Raw genomic sequence first — 16735 nt, forward strand, 5'->3', positions numbered from 1 at the left:
CATACCAGGAATGATTTTGACTTTGGTGGCCAGCTTAAAAATATTGCAGTTTATGAAAAAACAATCCGTTTTGTTTAAAGAGTAAGGCATTTTTTGGTAGCTTAAAGGAAAACTGTATCCCCAAAATGAATACGTAAGCAACAGATAGTTTGTATCAAATTGAATGACATATTAAAGAATCTTACCAAACTGGAATATATATTTACATTAAAATTGCCCTTTTACATCTCTTGCCTTGAACCACCATTTCGTGACTCTATCTGTGCTGCCTCAGAGATCACCTGACCAGAAATACTTCAACACTAACTGTAACAGGAAGAAGTGAGGAAGCAAAAGACACAACTGTTAATTGGCTCATGTGACCTTACATGTGGTTTGTATGTGTGCACAGTGAATTGTACGATCTCAGGGGGCGGCCCCTATTTTTTAAAATGGCAATTTTCTATTTATGATTACCCAATGGCACATACTACTAGAAAAGTATATTATTATGATAATGGTTCATTTACATGAAGCAGGGTTTTACACACGAGCTGTTTTACTCAGTATCTTTTAATAGAGACCTACATTGTTTGGGGGGTATAGTTTTCCTTTAAGGCACAAAATGTTTCAATGTCTTAAATAATGATAATTGGTTAAGTATGTACACACACGAACACAGCAAATTAAATATCAAATTTTTATCATTTAAAGTCAGCCATCTGGTATACTAAGCGGACCATTTCATTTTCTGTAATTTCATGATATAAAAAATAGAAGCTGTAGGTTGTGGGGTTGGAAGAGGTATTTCCTCAGAGGGAAAAGATGAAGAATCTTCCTTCATGCAGAGTTCTGATGAATGTGTAGCTCCAGTATTTTTGTTTCACTCAGATACATAAATATTGTTAATTAGATAAGTTGTAATTTGATGTACAGTAGTACTTTTATGTATACAGTGATGGTGCACAATACATTTAGAACAAGAAGGGAATGGATGGCACTCATACATGCAAAATGTGCTGAATAGTTTTGGTTTATTCAGATCTCCACACAACGTTTCAGGGGATCTACCCCCTTTTCAAGTGTGCAGGACAAGGTGTGGGTTTTATTTGTTAATTGGTCTTTATTTTAGTACAGTATAGAACATTCTTAATAGTAATGATTTAGATGTTAATAATAATTTATCCATGATGCTCAATACAAGAAGACAGAAATAATATCAGTGTTTTAATTTTGAATATTTTCATATTTGTATGGTAAAATATTGCGTATGTGACTGTCCTGGTAATAGCAGACTGGCTTTTTCAACATGATTGTTTTTGCAAAAGAGAGAATGAAAGGCTATAATTCATTTTTTTAGCCTCATGATCAATCAGCGCTTAAGACAAGCCAAATCCCTTACTTTTGTATGATGTGCAGCTTTTCTTTTGTGTGAGAGCTAACTCTGCAGAAGATAGATGGTGAGCTGTATTGACTTTGTGCTACCCAAAAGAATAAGTAAAGATTAAGGAAGAACAACAGGGTGTGTTCATTGATAGAAATATAATGGTAAAACATTGCATTGGATCATTTGCCCCAGATATGAAACCAGAATCATTTTTAACATAATCAGAGAAGCAGGACTATACAATAACCCATTGTTGGTATCTCAGCACAATTAATTTCTTTATTTAGCTCTAGCTCAAAAGAAATGGAACATGCTGCTTATGCATGCCTTTTTGTCACTTGTTCCTCTCTGCCTCTGAATTCATTGTCAGATTTTATTTTCCCTGGTCTTTAACAAAATGGAAGTAGAATGGGCAAAAGCTTCACGCAGAGCCATTTACATATCCTACTTTTTTTATACATGCAGCTTCACAGTATTTTTTTTTTCTAAAAATGTCTGGCAGGGTTCCAGTATTCTTTGAAATAAAGGGACTGCGCTTATGGTCCATGTAGCATACAAGTAGCAGGGTAATTGAGAGAGAAAAACAAAAGATGTTTTATGTGCAAAGCACTATTTATATTTTATCATTTTCTGAGCAAGCCAATCTATTTTCAGACAGATAAATGTGCACTGTTCAATGTGGTGTTTACCATAGACAATTTAAATGTTTCTCCAGCAATTCAGTTTCAGGGTGGCAACTAGAGGCCATTTGGCCACAACCGTTAGTACCAGAGCAGCCACTAGGAGGAAAAACAATGCAAACAAAAACATTTTTTTAGCTTGTGTTATTTATTTATAGAGAGAGAGAGAGAGAGAGAGGTAACATTCTGTAAAATCGAAATGCATGCTTATAATAGATTAAATCACAAATAAAATGTAACTGAACGGGTGTGGTATGTGTCAATGGGTGAAACAGCTTGGAGGAGAATTGTTTTATGTATTTTAATGTACTTTCTGCCCCTACAAGCATGCTGGTTGTAATCCTTTTACAGATGAATATTGTCATAAAATGCCAGCTAACATAGTGTACAGGGAAAATACCTAGAATAGTTTTATATAAAGCCTATAAAGCCTTTAATAAAAGGGTGCCCTTGATCATATTGCTGCCCCCCCCCCTTTTTTTTTTAAAGACAGCACCTCTTTTGCACACAACTACCCTGAAGCCATCTGAATGGAGATTTATTCTTAGTCCATTAGCATGAATAGAAGATAAACTGTGAAAAAGGTGGATATTAAATAAAACAAGCTTTGCCCAAGGAAGCTACAATACTGCTTCCCAAACCATTTTGCATAACCAAAGAAAGTGAATTTTGTTTTAAACACATTAACGCCACCATTGTTCCAACATCCGCAACATCTGCCTTTCCCACGTCAATTTCTGAAACTAAAGATATTAATAAGAGATTAGAGTACGCTCTTTATTGCTATCAGTCTCTGCTCTTCTCTGATTTGAAGGCTTTCCACTAGATGTTGGACCTCTGCTCCACTGTGACCTCTGCTCTACTATGACCTCTGCTCTACTTTGACCTCTGCTTTATTATTCCACAAGTGTTAAAATGGAATGAGGTTAGGGCTCTGTGAGTTCTTCCATTACAGTACAGACCATGCATTTTTGAACTAGAGCATTTTTGTGCTGAATTGGGAAAAGAATCTTTCCCCAAACTGTTGCCACAAATAAGAAGCACATAATTGTCACAAATGTCAGTGTACACTGTAGCCTAAAATTTTAAATCTTAGAAATATTAGCTTTCCCTTGGATTTGGGTCCATAGAGCAAGTCATGCAAAACAGCCCTGGACCATTTATGGTGGGTTTGGGTCTGGCCCATGGAATGCAGATCTTAAATACTAATAACTCTGATTTCTAACTAGTCCTAGTTTCCTAGTCTCCAGCTGCAAATTCTCATTGTGAAGCTGATAACTGGGTCATTTCTGTATAAGTGGCCAAATAACCAAGGTATTGGATCCAAGCTGCTCTCTGTCTGCATATGAAGCTGTTAGATATGTATAAGGCCTTGCTGACAACTGACATTGAATCCATGCACAAGTAGTGGCTCTGTCAGTGATTAATGCCTATGGAGGACAGAAAGAAATAGCGCTCAGTCTAACTCATGCTGTGGCATTGACCAGCTGCCCTAAACCACTCAATCTGAATGACTGTGCTTCTGGAGATATTTGCTAACCTCTCGATCTCAGTCTACACCCCACCTCAGGTGCAAATTAGTAAGCAATTATCAGGAGTTGCCGAGAGAAAGGTCTCTGACGCAGTACAAGCTGCTGAAAAACGTGTATTTATTATCACAAAATGTTTCGGCAAAAAATCGATGCAACGCGTATTAAAGTCAATGGGCATCCGTTAACTGACACTGGCGTCGAAATTGTCACTGGCAACCTTTGATGCAGGTGAATTTTCCCTGCAAATTTATTCACTGGCATTGAAATGCACAAATTCGCCACAAATTTGCGCCTGACAAATAAATTCGCCCCTCACTACACACGTAGAATGAGGGGCCTTGACATGGCACGTGAGCTTACATATTTTGGCCAAAGTGTGGTACTAACACCTCATTTTTTGTTATTATTTTTAAAGGCAATGTCTATGGAGGGGTCTGAGGTTCTTTCATTTGCTTCTCTCGTTTGTTTAATTCACACCCACTTCTGTTATCCTTTCTTTCTTTCTTTCCAACTGGGTTTTTTGTTCCGTTTATAACATTACGGTTTATTTCTAATAATTTCTAATTATCTTTTATTAACATAACATTCTAGTAACATCAATTTTGTGCTATGAAGTAACAATCTTGATACAAGTGATAATTGTGTAAGCTGATGACCATAATGTGTCATTCCATTATGGTCATCAAAGAGCAATCTTTCTTGATGTACAGAGTATACAGTGGTTTTGGGGGTTGAAGTTCCCTTTACTTGCCTTTCCTGCCATGTTTTTACTGACAAGTCTGTGTACTGTTTTTTTAGTGGACAACCCCAAACATCAGAGTATCAATTCAAACCTCTATCGGGCTGCTGAAATTTGAGTGCCAGCTTTTTGAATTGCATTTATATGTGTGTGTGTGTGTGTGTGTGTGTGTCATTGTTATTATTACTTGATATTGCTTGTTGCAGCATTGATTCAAATCAGAATGTAATATTCTACATGTTAAAGTGTTTTTTTATCACACAGTATATCTTTTTTCAGCACTTTGAGTGTAGAGCAGTAATTAATATATATGACAAATGCAAATGAGCTCTAAAGTGAATCTAATAAAAACCTGTGCTTCATACAACTTGTGGCTGTAAATTTCCAGTGGAATTTAAAGCATAAGTAGGTAAAATGTAAATGTTCCTCTATAATAGTGAACATGGTAATTTAATTATCAAAAAAATATTAAAGTAATTTGTCAGCTGTACAAAAATATTTGTAAGGTGAAATAAACATTACAATTATATAGAACAAAGTATAGGTCACAGTCAGCTTTCCTGGATCCATGTTGTAAATGTTTTTCACACGTCAGTGAATGCTCCCACTTGTTTGGCATAATTTTTTTGTTTTTTGCGCATGTTACTTATGTTGTTAATATTGCAATGTTTTGTAATAAACATGTCACACATGCATTGTTAATTAAAGATTTAAATGCTTATACTTATATAGTAGGAGACTAGCAAGTCTGCTATTCAGTAAAGGTTTCATTTGCCCCGCCATTATAATTGTGTTTAAAAGGTTTAATAACTTGATCTGTAAAATCAATCTGCATTACATTTGATGTGAAAAGTGATATTTTTTTTTTAATAATAAAAAAAGAGAAAAAGGAAATCTTTTTTAAAAATTTGGAATATTTAGATAAAATGGTCTATGGGAGACTGCCTTTCTGTAAGCTGGAGCTTTCTGGATAACGGGATTTCTCAATAACAGATCCCATACCTGTATGTTTGTGGTTTTAGGGGTACTATAAGTATGTGGGTAAATGCTATAGTAGCTTATTAGCCTCTTAGGAGCTTTATCTGTGTCTATGAGATGCAGGGGTGATACTGGTCCCTCTGTTACCTAGGAAAGCTTGCTGCTGACCCCCCTGCATGCTCACCTTTTTGTGCTGGAGGGGTTCAAGGGGGGGTCCACAATGTTGGCATGTTGGCACAATGTTGTTCAGGAGGGTTCAGGGCTCTCTGCACTGGAAGTGCTGCATTTCCAATTTTAAAACTGGAAATTTGCCTCTTAAAGTTACCAGGAGCTGCATTTTTGTGGGGCACTGCAGCCTGATCTGAGTTTCTCAACTCATCTCATTGGCACAGCACCACTGATGAGATGCCCACTCCATTAGTCTGGACCAGCAATGCTGCACACCACTTTCTGCGATCATTGAAATATTGATATCAATTTTAGCTATAAGAGGCAATTCCAGCATTCCCAATCAGCATTGGCTGTAAAGAATATGCATTTTGCCTTTAAAGAGATGGCATCTCATAAATAACCCTATTTGCTGACAGTGACTAGTGATGGACGAATCTGTCCCATTTTAATTCCCTGAGAAATTCGCGAAACTCCGAAAAAAAATTGCGAATCGGTGAAAAATTTGAGAAATGCTTTGAAGTCAATGGCCATCAAAATTATTTTGACTTTCAAACAACTTTGACATGAGAGACAATTTTTATTTTTCAGATTCTTTTCTCCAAATGCATTAAAGTCAATGGGTGTCCGAATAATTTTGACGTGCGTCAATCTTGAGGAGCGACAATTTTTTTGTTGCAACGAATCCGGCAAAAACATCCGGAAATTTGCCACAAATCCATAACTTGCGAATAAATTCGCCCATCGCTAGCAGTGACACTTTGGATCTTAAGGCACACTGCCCATTTATTTGCCACAACATATTTTAAAAGGAGAACCCATAAAAGAACCCTTGCCACCTCCCATCGACTTCAGTAAAAACCCTATTTTGCACCTATACAATAATAAATGTTACGCAATGAACTACTTGAAACGGACTATCTATACAGTGATTAATTTCACACATTTGACTGATTTATATCAGCCTTGCTGGTTCATTTGTGAATTTCTTGCTTGTTCATCTGTTCATCAAGTTTTCTGCAGTTTTCTATTCTCATTGTCTAGGATGTCTAAATGTAGTGATTATGTGTTGATACTTCTCAATCAGTTAACGCTCTTACCCATGGGTCTTTTGGACTGCACTCCTCTGCGGTTAAACGGATTGAAACACCATACAGAAGAATTGCCTACATCTGGGCCTGCACTGGCCCTGCCCTGCGGTTGAACAAACTGAAATGGAATGCAGTGAAGCGCAGCCCAAATTGCCCATGTAAGAGCCCTTAGAAAGGAATTTCTTTAATTGTTGAGATGAAACAATACAGGCAGGCTGCAAATATTAGGATCTTTGAATTGAAGTATATCTAAGCCAGTCTATGCCCAAGATTCTGTTAATTACTCCCACTTGCTCAGTATTAATTAACAGGGGCAGCTCATTCCAAGAGACCTTCCAGCAGAGACTGCCTGTATATCCTAATCTTGCATTCAAAACGTACTTTCTATACATCAGTCTTATTCCCTGAAACGCTGAGCATGTGCACCAAGGAGATTGCCTACTGCTTTATTTTATATCCTTTACTGCTTTGTATCCTGGGCCTTTGGGTCCTGCACACCAAGGCAATGGACTTCTGCAATGTATTGTATCCTGTAACTGCTTTGTATCCTGTGTCAGCTTTGCATTTTGAGCCTGGGAGGGGGGGGCTCAAGTGTGAGAACACTAAGGATTACAAGAGCACACGGTGTGTGCCCGGACTGGCAATCTGTGAGTTCTGGCAATTGCCAGAGGGGCTGCTATAAAGTGCCATAGAAAGTCAGTATTTAGTGGGCTGGTGGGGGGCTGTTTGGGCCTCTGTGTGGGCTGATTGGGCCTCTGTGTACCTGAAATGCCAGGGCCTATTTTAATTCTCAGTCCAGACCTGCTGCACACCCTCTCCTTTTATTGTGGTCACGTGCCATTAAAATGTTTGTTCACTTTTAAATTGGTTATACTGTAAGTAGAGAGTGCTCTTCTGAGACAGTTTACAATTGGACTTCATTTTTTATGTATTATTTGCTGTTTTTAATCATTTACCTTTTGTTCAGCGGCTCCCCACTTTGTAATTTTGGCAGCTAATTTGAATTCTAGCAACCAGGCAGTGGTTTGAAGGAGAGACAGTAATATGAATATAGTACGGCCAAAATAGAAAGTAAGTATGTAATTCAAAGTAAGAATAACAATAAAATTGTAGCCTTGCGGGGTGGCCTGAAGGTTTACCACCCGTTTAATGTTATGTGTTGAATTGTAACACTTTGCCCTATTTAAGAAGCAAGACATAGTGGTAAAATAGCATGAAGAGCCAATAAATTGACTATAAGGCACCTGGAAACTTGGGAAAGTATGTGTGTAAAATGTAACCACAGTTAAGAATTTAGGATTAGGAACACTCTATGAACTGAAATATCTATTTTTCTATTAAGGTTATTTATCTATTAAGGTCTTGCAATGAATGTAATTAACAGATTATTATGACAACATGTAGCTTTTATTTGTATTCTTTAAAATGCAACATCGCCTTGCATAAGCAAACGCTTGTCATATTAATATGTTTGTCCCTTGCGGAAATTATCTGAATGTAAGAAAATATGTTAATATTGTAAGTGTAAATACTGAGACAGCAATGCTACTCTGTCACTACATCAATTAACAAATACTTTCTTTAGTTATATTATGTCTCTTCAGGCACTAGTGCCGTACATAAAGCTCAAGCTTGCACCTTAGGGCAGTGAACACATACATCTTATTCCAGTGAACACTGTATATTACTTAGCAAGAATAAATGAAAAATATAAAATGTCGGTGTAGCATTTTTCCTGTTCTCTGCGGATGAACTCTCTTAAGTCATATTAAATTCAAAGATAACATATTGAGTTGGACTCGTTTTCAAATGTTTCTGTGTGCATGAACTCTAGGGAGTGTTTACAAACTAAACACCACAATGAGTGTATAAAGATTTGCTGACATAACTAGCATGCTGTATGAACAGCAGCTTTGTAAGAACTATGATTATTCTGAGTATGATGCTTTGGGAATATCATTAAGAAGCTATTACACACCATGGTTCTTAACAATTACCAATATTAATGTTATTCTACTAAAGACTAACAAATAAGAATGATTTGTCCTTACTAACTGGTTCTTTAATGAGGCTTAAAATGGGACAAATATTCTTGCACCTTATCTCTACTTGTCTAAAGCATATGAAGACCTGGAACATGTACAACAGTTATAGAAGTGACATGGTGTGTTGTTTATTAACCTAAATCCATTTCAAAACCAGCATGACCTAAAAAAGAATTGTCCATAGATATGAAGAAAAGTAGGAATTATTGTTACTACCACCCTGAAAGCAATAGAATTCTATATATCTAAGACAGAACGTTGTGCATGTAATGCAGAATATAACATCATGAATTACAGGAACATCTTTTAGATGGCAGATTTTACTTATAAAATGAACCTTATCATATGAAACATTTTTATGGAGAAATGCCACCCAAAGGGAATATATTAGTGTTTTCCAGTACAACTAATTAAATAAAAAGAATAAATATATCCTTTATACTGAATGTATTTCTATATTTGTATAAAAGTCACTGCAAGGTACAGTGAGAGAGGCAGGGAGAGACTCAGGCAGGAAGTGATGTCACACCACATTAATACTGCAGCTCCTATTCTAAACAAACAGAGAGTTTCTAGAGCTTTTTACTCAGGTATGGTAAAATATTCTACAGAATAAATATAGCATTCTAGCTTGCACTATTGCAGCTAATCTATTGGCAATAAAATGCCTCCGTAGCTTTCCTTCTCCTTTAAGATTGTTAAAAAAATAGATTTTTAATTTGTATGATTAATTATGGAAGGAAAGAAAATAGGAAATATATTTTTAGAGATCAGCTTTAAGAAAGATATGAGTCAATGGGACAGAAGTGAGTGAAGGCAACAGACAACAATTCATTAATTAACAAGGTCTGAGGCTGGTAGCAGGAATGTTTAGGAAAAGGTGAATGTAATCTTAAGGATAACCAGATAATAAAGGAGATGACAAGTGCAGACCATATTAATTGAAAGGCAGCTTGATCAAAGCCAAACAGCGTAATGATGAACAAAGAACACAGAAGATATTAGCCATAAGGTTGATGGTTGCCAAGCTCAGCCTACCCTTATAACATGATTTCCATACAGATCTAGACTAGTGATGAGCGAATCTATCCCAAATCATGAAACGCATTGTCAATGGACGTCAATATAATTTTAACGCACAACAATTTTGATGCAACTGACAATTTTTGTATACACAACTCTTTTGTCCAAATGCATTGAAGTCAATGGGCGTCCAAATTTTGACGCGCAACAATTTTGTCTTTTTTTTTTTGATGCAGCAAATTTTTCCCCGGCCAATTTGCGCTGCAGTTTTGCTGTCATCAAAGTATGGAAATTCACTGTGAATCCATGCCTGGCGAATAAATTTGCCCATCACTAATCTTGACACTTGGGTATTCATTTTTTGTTATACCCAGGACAAAATCTAAAAGTTAAAGTCTCATTGTACTTCCCGTTCATACAAGTACAACTTAAACAAATTCAAACAAATAACAAGTCCACTGAGAAGTCCTCTCTATAAACAATCCTTTCTAAAACCCAAACTACATCATTTTAGGCTTAAAGAAGTAGAACATTATGCAGAGGTCTTCTATTGTGTGCTTTTATGATTTGGATCCGGGCAGGGTTCATGTGTGTATAATGCAGATTATTTATCTAGATACTCTTCTTTTTCAGTAAGAAGAGACGCATAAATAACTAACCATATCATGGGAAAACAAGTTTTCTTTTTTTTTTTTTCTTCTTCTTTTCTTCTTGGGTTATGAAATTATTTGACTTGTGATCATATGATTTATGCTACAATCACACAGGATGTTTTTCATTACAGTGTTTTTCTAGTAGTTGAAAAGCTCCCTATCCTCCTATTAATTCAAAGGCATTTTCAGGCCAAATACACAATCATACATGTTCTCCTGGGTATTTTCCATTACATTTAATGGAAGCTGAGAGAGGTAAAATATGCTGGGTTGAAAAATTCCCTGTAACAATTAATCTTGGAAAGTTGCAAAAATTAATATATAATGCATTTAGCTAGTTTTTAGATCTCAAAATGTATCATAAACATCAGCAGCATTTTGTGATGTACCTATACTGAAGGCCACTGACAAGGTTTTCTACCTGCTAGTTCTTTGAACTTTGCGCTGATTGTACAGAGACCAACTTCATCATTAAATGAAATGTTATTGTTCCAGTCAATGCTCTAAAAAGCTTTGAAATCTAAAGTTAAGGTGGGTTATGCAACTAAACTATATCAACAATTTTCCTTTCAAATCTGTTAAATTAGTCTGCCTCTTTGGAAGTTCTAAATGTTTTAAACCTAAAATAAAACAAGTGTAAAATAATTAATTCACTAAAATGTAGCAAGTATATATATATAAAACAGGTGCATGTCTTTACACGCTCAGATGGTTCTCTGTAGCTGCCAAGTAAGACTAGTTGTCAACTCACCATTAGTTGCTAACTTTTTGCAGTAGCTTCTGCTTCTTTTGAGCGTGATCCTTATTTCTCTAATGGAGCAACTGATACAATTTCATGCATTAGCTGCTCAAAGCAAAACACGGGTTCTTTATAGCTTGACCTCAAATTCTCAGACACAGCGAAAGTAAATATTTAAAATATTTCACTCTGGCAATTACCAGTTTAACTGTCCCACTGTTGCAGGTAAGACTGCTGTTTATGCAGTTTGGGAAGTTTTGTGCCCTGTTTTCAGTTTTGTGTTATTGTTGTTACTTAGCCAATGAAAGCAAGTAGTCCTCAAACCAATAACAAAACAGGGAAATCTATTTTTCACCCACAAAACATAAACTTTACCTTTTCCAATGAATTTTTGAGCAGCAAATTTAGCATGAAATTTCCTCTACGGTGTTTTAAAGTAAAGGCTATCACTCTTCTTAATTAAGGCTTTTCATAGGGGCTCTGATGAAAATCACCTTAGTTGCCTTTCTGGGCTCTCACCTGATTCTAATTAGGCCCCTTGGAACATTAACCTGACTTTTTTTTACTTATGATTCATCTCATTAGAAAAACAAATAAGGACCTTAGTAATTCATGTAACATGATAAATATATGCAGAGCATAAAATACTAAGCAAGTTTGTAATGAAAATTAATAACTAGATGTAAGCATATACAGATGCAGCCACTTTGGTTTGTCTGTTTGACACAGAATAACTAAACACAGATATCCCATTTATCTCATTTAACACAGAAAACTGTGTCACAACATCCCATCTAATTAAAGCATTCACCATTGTGAACAATGGTGCTTTGGTATGTTAATGAAAAGGTTAAATGCATTAAATGAGTTAAGATAACTTTAGATAACACAGTTTCTTCAATTAACTCTGAGTCATGACGCATTTAACTCACAAATCCAAGTGGCTTCATCTGTAGATAACACAATATTAATGGATGATGGCTCAGGTAATTAAGCATGTCAGCAGTTTTATGTAACTTTATTACACAAAAATATACAGCTATTTATGCATTCTTTGGGGGGGGGCAGGCAATAGTTTTTTTACTTATTTATATTGGAACATCAACTGCAAACCGTAACATTAATCCCCAAGCACGTGAACAAAATCCCCTGTGTGCCAGATCCCTTAACTAATGCTAACTTCCACATGGTTCTTTAAAGCATAACCCTGAACAATTGTATATGTTTGGAGCAGCTAGTGATGGCCAAATCTGACCCGTTTCGCTTCAGCAAAAAAAGTTACCAAATGCATTGGTCAATGGCCATTTTTCTTTTTTTGTTCAACAGTTTTACAAACTGTGAAATTATTTTTTAATAGTCTATGGGCAAGAGAATTCCATCAGAGGCAGAGAAGTAAAATAAAATTACTATTGGATAATTTTGGTACCAGCCAACCTAGACGTCCTTACACATTTTGTGTCAATGAACACTTATTCATCAGCTTATGATTAAATGTCATTAACGCATAACATGTAAGGCCGGAAGTGCCTATTACAGTCATAATGGACCCTGGTTACATAGTTAAATCTGGTTGGGTACACACACTCCTCCATATCTGCACATAAATTTTATATTCCCATATCTATGCTAACTATAAAGTTTAGTATCACAATAGCCATTGATATTATGTCTGTCCAAGAAATCACCCAAGCCTCTTAACATCATCCAAGCCTCTTAAAAGCATTAATACAATCAGCCATTACAACATCACCCAACACTGCATTCCACAACCTCACTGTCCTCACTGTGAAGAACCACGTTGCTTCAAATGAAAGTTCTTTTCTTCTAGTCTGAAGGGGTGGTCTCTGGTACGGTGATCATCTTTATGGGTAAAAAGGTCCCCTAATATTTGTCTATAATGTCCTCTAATGTACTTGTAAAGTGTAATCATGTCCCCTCGCAAGTGCCTTTTTTCCAGAGAAAACAACCTCAACCGTAATCAGTAGGTTAGTGTTATCAGCTCCATGGCTCTTGAAAAACTGTAAATGCAAATCTACTTAATTTGACCAAGTCTTTGAAAAAGCTATGAGCGAAATGTGCATTGGGGTAGACTCACAGCAATGTTAAGGTGAGGACTAAAGGACTGTGCAGTGTCAAGTGGTTGCCTTCATTGCCTTCATTTCAATTTTGTGAAATTATTTATTTTTCTTATGCCAGAAGACAACTGGAGCATTGAGCATAAATTTCTGATTTAACAATGCTACTAGCATTATTTGTATGGGAATCTTTTTTGAATCCCTAACAGTACCTGGGTACTCGATTAAATGTTTTATTATATTTACCTTTAGTGAAACAAATGGATTGATGCTACACCTAACACATTGCTGCTATGTCCAGTTTTTAATATGTATGTGTATTTTAAGTGTAGGCAGCCATCTCAGGTAATTTTGCTTGGTCATGTGCTTTCAGAAAAAGCAAGCACTTCCTATAGCAACTGCTTCCAGACAGGCTGTTTTTCCTATTCAATGTAAATGAAGGAGTCACAGTGGGACATGGATTTATACTATGGAGTGATGTCTCATATCTACCAGGGAGTTATCTGGTTACCTTTCCATTGTTCTGCTGATGGGCTGCAAAGGGGGCTGATATCACTTTAACGTGCAGTATTAAAGAATGACTGGAGTTTATCAGAACACTAGTAACATGATTGGAGGCACCTGGGAAACTGATAATATATCTAGCCCCATGTCCAATTTCAAAATTAAATATGGAGCAGCACTATTAACGGCTGTATTTTAAAAAAACATGTTTTCCCATATATATATATATATATATATATATATATATATATATATATATATATATATATATATATATATATATATATATATATATATATATATATATATATATATATATATATATATATATATAATAATATATATATATATAATAAAAGCATCAATGGAAGCAGTGTCATTCCCAATGAACAAAATTAGTGTGCTGATATTTTAAATTAGCTACCAATGGCTCCTCCATTATGATTAGTAAATAATTTAATACTGCAGCTGTTTTTCTATCATCCAGATAACCACCCCAGTCAATTTATGTACATGTATGGGATGGGAATTCTTATCTGGAAAAATATCCTGAAAGCTCCAATTTATGCAAAGGCCTTGTACATGATCCCAACTAAGAGACTATTTACCCATATTGACAGCAAAGCAATCAGATATGGTCATTCAAATTACGGAAAAAATGTATTCAGAAAACCCCCAGGGCATTCTGGATAATTGGTTCTATATCTGTACTTGGGGAAAAAAAACTTCCTCTTTTGGGTTGCTGCTTTTTTTTTTCCTTGTATTTGGCTCTGTTCCTTCAAATGTAATTAACTTGTTACTACCTTTAATCCTTTACCTTTTTTCAATCTTCTAGCTGTAAAGGCATTGATTTGTTGCTTCAACATTTGTTACTCATGGGTTTCTAGTAAGTTTTACACTTTAGTAACCCTTTTAATCACTGAGCATTTACTTTGTGTCCTTGTCTGAGGAGACCTGACCCCAATTTATATTCTTTAACGTTTGCTTTAAAATGCAAAATTTTGGATTTCTAAAATTCAAGGTTTCTGTAAAAATAAATAAAAAAACAAACAAATACAAAAACTATTGTGGAAGGGATACCTATATAAACAATAACAATAAGAATACATTGCAAGCTTTCGGAGCACCAAGGTCCCTTCATGAAGAATAATAAAAATGAAAGCTGGAAAGACACATCATACCATATATACTCGAGTATAAGCCGAGTTTTTCAGCCCCCAAAATATGCTGAAAAACTCTACCTTGGCTTATATTCGGGTCAATCGCAAAAACGGTCGCCGGCGTCTAAGAATAGTCGCCGGCGTCCAAGAATAGTCTCCAACAATATTCGCTGGCATCCAAGAATGGCCGTCGGCATCCAAAAATGAGACGCCGGCACCTCCAATGGGAGCAGAAACCCTCAATTTTTTGATTGAAACTTACCAGAAGCTGCTGCATTACTCACCCTCGGCTTATACTCGAGTCAATAAGCTTTCCCAGTTTTTGGAGGTAAAATTAGGTACCTCGGCTTATACTCGGGACGGCTTATACTCGAGTATATATGGTATATATTGTTAGACCATTGAAAGGTATTTGTGGGCAAATATATATATAAAAAATTATACTCGGGACGGCTTATAGTCGAGTATATACGGTATATATTGTTAGATCATTGAAAGGTATTTGTGGGCAATAAATTAGGAACTTATACATATAGATGAATTGTACAGATACTAAAATAAATTAGGGTGGGGTGTAAAGAGTCGAGGGGTCTGGATTCAGTCTGGTCACATGTGACCAGACTGAAACCTGACCCTAAATTAAGGCCCTGCCCTTGACTCCATACGTGAATTCATAGATCTTACTTTCTTGTTCAGTTATGTCCTGAAGACACTGATTTTGATTGCAGTAGTGGTGTATCCCTGGTGTATTACATGATTTGTTCTTGATATTATGTCTGTGATGGTTCATCCATGCGCTTAGTTTTTGTCCTGTTTCACCAATGCATTTGCCTCACTTTGTACATGTAATCATGTATACCACATTTGATGAAGCACACAAATAGTAGTCCCGAATAAGTGTAGACTTTTTTTGTGTATTTGGTATAGATACTTGATCTTTGCACAGGATGTATTTTCAGATTTCACACTTGTTGCTGTAGCAGGGAAGTGTCTGCTTTAGTTGATTTAAGAAGCACTTCTAACAATCATTTTCCTCAGATTAGGTGGTTGTCTATAAAATGAGAGGTAGTTCTGGGAATATTTATTTTATTCTGGTATCAGTATGGAGCATGCGTTGCAGGTCTCTGGCTATTTTTCTAATAATGTTTAGTTGTGGATTGTATGCAACTACAATAGGTATCCTGGTGTTTTCTGTTGTTTCGTTGTATTCCAAGAGTCTGTCTCTTGGTATTTGAGTTGCTCTGTGGATTTGATCTAAATAATCTGTAGATGGTATCCCTGATGGTTTTCTGTAAAGAATGAAGATGTTTCTGTCATCAAGTTTTGAGCAAATCAGGTTGTATTTCAGAGCCTGGCTAAGCACAATTGATTTTTTTATGTGATGATAGTGAAAACTGTCCCACCTAAAATATGCAGTAAGGCCTGTTGGTTTTTGGTTTAGGTATGTTTCTATGGTTTCATTTTTTATGTAGATCTGGTATCCAGGACATTGATGTGTGAATAAGAATGATTAAGGGTAAGGTTGATGTGGTGGAATTGGTTAAATCTTTGGTGGCATGCCAATAGTTCTTTTTCTAATGCTGTCCATATGATAAGTATGTCATCTGCAAAAAGCCAGAAAATTTCCTTTAACTAGGCCATAAACAGATTGGTATATTGAGGTGCCATTTTGCTTCCCATAGCATTTCCCATCAGTTGGAGGTATATGGCATGTCCTAATGAGTAGTTGTGTGTTAGTATAATCTGATCAATTTTAGAGTTGGCACTGTGTGCATAGGAATATATTGGTATTAATTGTACAATACTTTTGTTAGTTTTTATATGTTACTTTGGCTGCTGCTAAACATGGTACCACAGTTTTAATTAAGGTTTTTGAAGGTGACATCAACATTTTTTTTCTACTTAATGCCTGAGAGAAAACATATTATCCAGGTATTTATGCCTGACCATTATGTTTGATAATATAACTGAATTGCAAATCC

This window comes from Xenopus laevis, chromosome 4S (genome assembly GCF_017654675.1).
Source record: "Xenopus laevis strain J_2021 chromosome 4S, Xenopus_laevis_v10.1, whole genome shotgun sequence".
NCBI classification, from domain to species: Eukaryota; Metazoa; Chordata; class Amphibia; order Anura; family Pipidae; genus Xenopus; species Xenopus laevis.